The sequence below is a fragment of the Balaenoptera physalus genome, assembly GCF_965194825.1.
Source record: "Balaenoptera physalus genome assembly, chromosome: 20".
Taxonomy (NCBI): Eukaryota; Metazoa; Chordata; class Mammalia; order Artiodactyla; family Balaenopteridae; genus Balaenoptera; species Balaenoptera physalus.
The window spans coordinates 23,731,621-23,739,722 of record NC_138901.1 but is presented as its reverse complement, the minus strand read 5'-3'; the positions used below and the strand labels follow the sequence as shown (position 1 = coordinate 23,739,722).

The following is an 8,102-nucleotide window of genomic DNA, read 5'->3' as shown; positions in this document are numbered from 1 at the left end:
TTTGGGAAAGGGTTCATTTGCTTTTGTTTTGTGTGCATCGATGTTGGAATTTGTTTGTGCTTTTTGCATTAGAATTTGTTTGTGACAGGGCTTCCCTGGTGGCACAGTGGTTAAGAATCCGCTTGCCAATGCAGGGGACATGGGTTCAAGCCCTGGTCCGGGAAGATCCCACATGCCGCGGAGCAACTAAGCCTCTGTGCCACAACTACTGAAGCCTGTGTGCCTAGAGCCCATGCTCCACAACAACAGAAGCCACCACAGTGAGAAGCCCGCACACTGCAATGAAGAGTAGCTCCCGCTCGCCGCCAACTAGAGAAAACCCACACGCAGCAACAAAGACCCAACACAGCCATAAATAAATAAATAAATAAATTTATTTAAAAAAAATTTGTGTCTTTTGTGTTTTGGTGTTATCAAACGTATAAAAATGGGAAATAGTCCATCTATCCCGAAGGAGAGCCCTTTGGGTCGTATATTAGACAAATGGGCAAAACATAGCCGTGCGCCTATGACTACTCAATTATAATACAATCTTGCAATTAGAAGTGTTTTGCAAAAGGGCAGGGAAAAGTGATGAGATTCTATATGTAGAAACATTTATGCTATTGCATCAGGAGGAAAAGGAGTTAGAGGGCTGCTACTTTATCGCTCAGTGGTCTGAAAGAAAGCCCAAGGGGGGACCTAGACAAAAGAGCTTAAACAAAATTCAGGAGATAGATAAAACAAAAACCAAATGAGGATCCATCAGAGTTTCTAGAAAGGGTTTATCAAGCTTATAGGTGCTATACAGATGCAGACCCTGAGGCCCCTGAGAATGTAAGGATGATAAATATGACCTTCATCGGGCAAAGCACCTCAGATATAAGAAGAGAATTACAGAAGTTAGATGGTGCATTTGGAATGAGCCCTTCTCAATTAGTATATGTTGCCTTTAAACTATTCAACAACAGGGAACAACGACAGAAGCAAGAAGATGCAAAACGGAATGCAGCTTTTCTGGCAGCAGCATTGAATTCCCAGAAGGCAAGTAACCTAATGGAAGGTAAGCCACCACTGGGGAAGGAACAATGTGCTTATTGCAAGGAGGAAGGGCATTGGAGAAAAGATTGCCCTAGACTAAAGAAAAAGAAAGAAAATAATAAAAAGGAGACAGGAGTCTCTCATATAGGAGAAAGAGAGGAACACTCTGATAATAAATGAAGAGCCCTGGGGACTCCCTTGGACTTGAGGCGTCCGATTCAAATTTCCCCACAGGAGCCCCAGGTAATCTGACAGTGGGGAGCAAGTTGACTGACTTTCTAATAGATACAGATGTCACATACATATACTGTGGTAAATACCAAGGTGGCACAGAAAACATCTCAGTCTATCCCAGTCATGGGAGTTTCTGGAGAATGCCAACTAGGGGACCTCACCCTGAAACATCCAGAGCGTCCAATCCCCCTTTTGGGACAAAATCTCCTTTGTAAAAGGGATGCTGGGACACCCAATCTAAAACAATATCCTCCGAGACAAGAGGCCCAAAAGGGAATTCAGCCAACTCTGGAAAAGTTTTTGAAAACAGGACTGATTAAACTTTGTGGGTCCCCATATAACACCTCTATCCTCCCAGTCAAAAGGCCAAACTCAGCAGAGTATTACTTTGTCCAAGATCTGAGGGCTATTACTGAAGTAGTCCAAAACTTACACCCTGTGGTGCCTAACCCATACACTCTGCTCATAACTATGCAGGGAGACGACGGCTGGTTCTCAGTCCTTGACTTAAAAGATGCTTTTTTTCTGCATTCCTATTGCAGAAGAATCACAGCAGCTATTTTACTTTTAAATGGCAGGACCCAGAGACACAGGTAGTCCAACAGTATTGTTGGACTGTCCTGCCTCAAGGATTTAAGAATTCCCCTACCTTGTTTGGGGAGACGTTGGCTGGAGATCTTAGAAACAATACTGGCTGAAGGACTCTTACTCCAATATGTGGACAACTTGCTCATAGTGAGCCCTACATATGATAAATGTCTACAAAATACCATCAGAACGCTGAACTATTTGGCCAATTTTGAATATAATGTCTCCCAGAAAAAAGCCCAGATATGCAAACAGCAAGTCATGTATATGGGCTTTGTCCTCTCCCAAGGACAGCGGGATCTTTTGCCTGACAGAAAGCAGGCAACTGCAGGCTTGGGAGCATCCAAGACCCGCAGACACCTGAGAGGTTTTCTGGGACTGGCAGGGCTCCGTCAGATTTGGATCCAAACTATGGGCTCATAGTAAAGCCCCTCTAGGAGGCACTGAAGGGACATGATCTTGAGCCCCTTACTTGAACTGAAGAGTGCCAAACAGCCTTTGAAACAATAAAAACGAAGTTAGTCTCAGCCCGGGCTTTGGAACTACTGGACTTAAAGAAACCTTTCAAACTGTATGTACATGAGAGACAAGGCAGAAGCCTTGGGGTGTTAATTCAAACTCTGGGGAATATCCCTCGACCCGTTGCCTACTTCTCAAAACGACTAGAACATTTTGTTAAGGGATAGCTCCCTTGCCTTGGAGCTGTAGCAGCTACTTGTGAGGTACTTCAGGAAGCTCAGAAGTTTACCCTGGGGCAACCCACCACTGTATGTTCCTCACCGTGTCCTTTCTTTGCTGGAACAGAAAGGGGACCTGTTTATATTACATGTCTGTGTATACATTGTACATATGAGATATCTCTACCTCTGAAAAATATTATCAAAACTGAGTTTGTAAAGAGTTTTATTCAATTTAAAAGTAAGCGCTTACAAATTAAATATAAAGAAACCAGCCAAAATGACTTTCAGGTTCATGTGTACTGGGAAATATTCAATATTAAGTTGATACCTGGTATTAAATTTGTTTGTTGATCTAATTAATATAAACATGTCTTTAGAGTCATTAATATGAAGTATAATACTTTATTGTACCTAGGAATCAAATAAGACCTTATTACATCTGTTGCAAGGAAAATAACTTGATATAATTAAACTTTAAAGTAAATGTAAATGAGATATGAACTTTTGGCTAAACTCTTTAAAAATAATTATATTTTAGAAATGTCTACTTAAAATGATCTTTCCAGGGCTTCCCTGGTGGCGCAATGGTTAAGAATCCACCTGCCAATTCAGGAGACACGGGTTCGAGCCCTGGTCTGGGAAGATCCCACATGCCGCAGAGCAACTAAGCCCGTGCACCACAACTACTGAGCCTGTGCTCTAGAGCCTGTGAGCCACAACTACTGAGCCCATGCACCACAACTACTGAAGCCCGTGCGCCTAGAGCCTGTGCTCCGCAACAAGAGCAGCCACCGCAATGAGAAGCCTGCGCACCACAAGAGTAGCCCCCGCTAGCCACAACCACAGAAAGCCTGCATGCAACAACAAAGACCCAATGCAGCCAAAATAAATAAATAAATAAATTTAAAAAAATGATCTTTCCAGATATTTGGTAACTTTAAATTCTAGAGTTATGCTAATTTAAGTTAAGTGATGGAAGTTTATTGAATAGCTAGATAAAATCCAAAAAAAACCCCAAAGTATGTCTCAGAGATGGTTGGTTTTATTTTTTCATTTAAAAAATATTTTATTTATTTATTTATTTATTTATTTATTTATTTTGGCTGCACTAGGTCTTTTTTTTTTAAAAAGGAATTCCTTTATTTTTATTTTTTATTTATTTATTTATTATTATTATTTTTTTTGCTGTGTTGGGTCTTCGTTTCTGTGCAAGGGCTTTCCCCAGTTGCAGCAAGTGGGAGCCACTCTTCATCGCGGTGCGCGGGCCTCTCACTATCGCGGCCTCTCTTGTTGCAGAGCACAAGCTCCAGACGCGCAGGCTCAGCAGTTGTAGCTCATGGGCCCAGCCGCTCCACGACATGTGGGATCTTCCCAGACCAGGGCTCGAACCCGTGTCCCCTGCATTGGCAGGCAGATTCTCAACCACTGCACCACCAGGGAAGCCCTGCACTAGGTCTTTGTTGCAGCATGTGGGATCTTTGTTGCAGTATGTGGGATCTTTTTTTAGTTGCAGCATGTGGGCTTATAGTTGCGGCATGTGGGCTTCTTAGTTGCAGCATTTAGACTTCTTAGTTGCAGCATGTGGACTCTTAGTTGTGGCATGCATGTGGGATCTAGTTCCCCGATCAGGGATTGAACCCAGGGCCACTGCCTTGGGAGTGTGGCATCTTACCCACTGGACCACCAGGGAAGTCCCAGAGCTGGTTGGTTTTATGTTACAGAAATATCCAAGTTTCCTGCTGATTGCATTGTACTCAAATCTTTTTTTTAAAAATTAATTAATTAATTTATTTATTTATTTATGGCTGTGTTGGGTCTTCGTTTCTGTGCGAGGGCTTCCTCTAGTTGTGGCAAGTTGGGGGCCACTCTTCATCGTGGTGCGCGGGCCTCTCACTGTCGCAGCCTCTCTTGTTGCGGAGCACAGGCTCCAGACGCGCAGGCTCAGTAGTTGTGGCTCACGGGCTTAGTTGCTCCGCGGCATGTGGGATCTTCCCAGACCAGGGCTCGAACCCGCGTCCCCTGCATTGGCAGGCAGATTCTCAACCACTGCGCCACCAGGGAAGCCCTGTACTCAAATCTTTAAACATGTTATTTTAAGTTTTGTCTTGATGCTTTTACAAAATGAAGATTTTCAAGAAGACTCATAAAAAGGAACTTTTTTTTTTTAACAAATATAAGTTTCTGATAGCATTTAGGTAATACCACTGGACTGGGTAACATATGACAAAACTAATGGAAAACCTGGTTACTTTATCCAGATCAATAGGAATTAATTACATGGGACTGAGTGAACTGATGAATATGATTTATAACTTTATGACTTTGGGAAATATACTAGCCTTAATCTTCATTTTCCAGAAAAACTTTTTCTCTTATGCTATGACCTACAACAAGTTAATAAAGTATACCCTTGTAAACAAAGATGAAACATTTACTTTTTTCTCGCTACCTGATCCTGCCAGAATTTGGCTTCTCCAGCTGGCTCTCCTGTGGACTTGATGGTTTATTGTAACTGGATTACGTGTTTTAATTTGTTTTTTGTTTCCAAATTGTTTATGCTTTGTGTCTCCCTGCTGCACTATGACTTTGTCAATGTTACTAGCTGCATTACTTATATACTGTCTATTTTATAAGATTGTTGTCTCTTACAGTACCCAGTGTGTAACCAGGCCTCCAACAAAATTGATGATGGCTAAACATCTTGAGGAAATAGATCACATTTATGACTTTTATAGAATAATTGTAATAGTGTGATTCTAAGTATGGGAAGAAGCAATAAGGAAAAACATTTCCTGGATCATAACAGACTAGTAAGACAGTGGGTCCAGAAAATTTTTAATTATCAACAGGGCCTAATCCGGAAACAGCACGTAGAGTGTCATATCAACAAGAATTTTTGCCTGATCTGGGATGAGCCTCAGCACCATGGGACAAAATTTGGTCATGAATTGTCTCCCAAATATTGGTCAAATTCCTGACCAAGAGGAGGATCTGAGAAATGGAATATTTCCTGCCATATCCATAAACAAAGGATGTCACAGTCATCAGCAACTGCAGCCACCACCGATGGTGAGCTGGTGAGCTCTGAGGGAACTCAGGAAGGAAAAAATACCTTCCATCTAGCAGCCATCAGACTGCAGCCACTCCCTATGGTGAGCCTTGAGGAAACTCAGGATGTGAAAGCACAGGATACTGGCCCCAGACAGATGAGGTGCATATCAAAGGAATGATTTCAGTGAGCCCGGACTCTTGCATCTTCCTATACATAGGAAAGTGCTAAATTCCTTAACCTGAGACTGTAGTTTCCTTATAGCTGGAGAAGGGTGAGTCAATCTACTTGTTTAATCCTGTTCTACTGAAAAACACAGAATCAGGTTCAAATAACTGAGAGTTGTACTATTTACTAAAAATTCTGAGAATTATTCCCTGCCCAAGGCTGATCATTTCCATTCCATGATCACCCCTCATTCCCGCCCCTACATGGCAGGAAGCAGTTAGAGCAGTCGTTGCCCCTTATCCTGCAAGACTGTAGAATGGACATTGACAGTGGGGAATTGTAACATGGAAGAACAAAATCTGACTCCATGTTGGATCTGTTTCTTTTATTTTGACCCTTGCTTTCCATTGCTTTTGTTCTGTCTATAGCTATAGGCATACATAATGGCCTGCCTTGGGGAACCCTGCTCCTCTGCCTGAATGTTAAACTAAAGTGCCTTTGTTCAGCTCTCAGGGAAACACCCTGACCCTGTCCGCCTGTGAACGGGTGCAAAAAAAGAAGAAATTAACACATCCCCTCAGAGGCTGGCCAAAACCAGGAGATGTTTTGCAAGACTCATGGCCTTTTCACTTTATTTCCTCAACTCCTCCCCCTCTCTGTTCTATAAAAGAAACTAGCATCCACACCCTGATAAGATGGTACTCTAGGACACTAGTCCACCATGTTCTCAGATGCCTGGCTTTCCAAATAAAGTCTCTATTTCTTGCCTCAACACCTCATCCCCCAATTTATTGGCCTGTCATGCGGTGAGCAGAGGGAGCTTGGACTCGGTAACACTACTACTATAGTCTCAACCAGTTTTTCTGATTCTGTTTAGAAATTGCTAAACTTTTAAAATAATTATAGATTCATGGGAAGTTGCAAAAAAATAGGTATGAGGAAGTCCCATGTATCCTTCAGCCAGTGCCTCTAATGGTAACATCTTGTATAACTGTAGTGTAATATCAAAGCCAGGAAATTGACATAGGTATATGTCATAGAATTTATTCAAATCTCATCAGTTTTACATGCACTCATTTTTTTGGCATGTGTATAGTTCTGTGCAACTTTGTCACATGTGTAAATCTGAAACCGAGTGGGGCCCTGTGGGGCTCTCAGCATGGAGGCCCTTTTGTCCCCCATTTTTTGTAGGCAAGACTCCAGCCTCCATGACCTTCCCTGAGTTCCAAAGGGCGGATTTGAACAGTTGTTAATCAAGGGAGGAGCAGCCAAGAAACCACCCAAGGCAAGATTAAAGGGATCAGAGAAGCTCATCAAGATTAGGAGACCAGCTCCCTGAGATGAGATTAAAGGAGTACAGGCCCTACACACACCCTAATCTTGTCAGAGACCCTACCCTTGAACCACAGTTATAAAACCTTCATCAAATCCTCTGGGGTTGGAACATATAGTTTTTCAAGGCAGAAGCCCAGCGTGTCTCCCTTTGCCTGGCAAAGCAATACCACTATCTTTTTCTGCTTCACCCAAAACTCTGTCTGAGATTTGGTTCAGCACCATTGTACAGAGAGGCCAAGCTTTCAGTAACAGATTCATGTAACTGCCACCAAAATCAAGATACAGAACGATTCCATTACCACAAGACTCCCTTGTGCTACCTTTTTAGGACATACCCATGCCCTCTCCCCAATCACTAACTCCTGCCAACCACTAAACTATTCTCTATCTCTATAATTTTGTTATCTCAAGAATGTTAAAAAAAAAAAAAAGAGAATGTTATATAAATGCAATAATATAGTAAGTAATTTTTTTGTGATTGGCTTTTTTTAATCAGCATAATTCTCTTGAGATCTGCCCAAGTTGTTGCATGTATCAGCAGTTTCTTTTTTTATTGTTGTGTAGTGTTCCGTGGTATGGATGGACCATAGTTTTTTTTTTTTTCTTAATTTTTATTGGAGTATAGTTGTTTTACAATGTTGTGTTAATTTTACGTGTACAGCAAAGTGAATCATGGACATTTGGGTTGTTTCCAGTTTTGGTCTATTACAAATTGCTGCTACTGTTATCTGAAAACTGGGTTTGCCTCTTCGTGGGTGTCAAGCCAAAAGACACAACCAAGCCAAAGAGTGGGAGAAGGAAGACTTTATTACTTACAGCAAGTAAGGAGAACACCAGGGATCTTTCCCAAAGCAGTATCTCCCCAACAGCAAAACTGTGGAAGTTTTAAGCTAAGGGTACATGCATATTCATGAAGGGGCTTGAGCAGAGGAGAATTTAGCATAGAATTGGGACAAAGGTTAACAGAGTCCAAGCTTTAGTTGATTGAAGTCATTAGGTTCAGTAAAGGTCAATATTATTATTACTTA

The 8,102-nt window shown here is 41.8% G+C and overlaps 1 pseudogene across 1 annotated transcript in view; it reads left to right on the top strand.

Annotated features, from left to right (window-relative positions):
• Window positions 1-8,102, top strand: part of LOC309649851 (diphthamide biosynthesis protein 3 pseudogene) — a 185,968-nt pseudogene that overhangs the window by 20,742 nt on the left and 157,124 nt on the right. The window contains exon 2 of the transcript XR_014268701.1: window positions 73-3,975. The product of XR_014268701.1 is annotated as a diphthamide biosynthesis protein 3 pseudogene (transcript). The remainder of the gene's footprint in view (window positions 1-72; window positions 3,976-8,102) is intronic.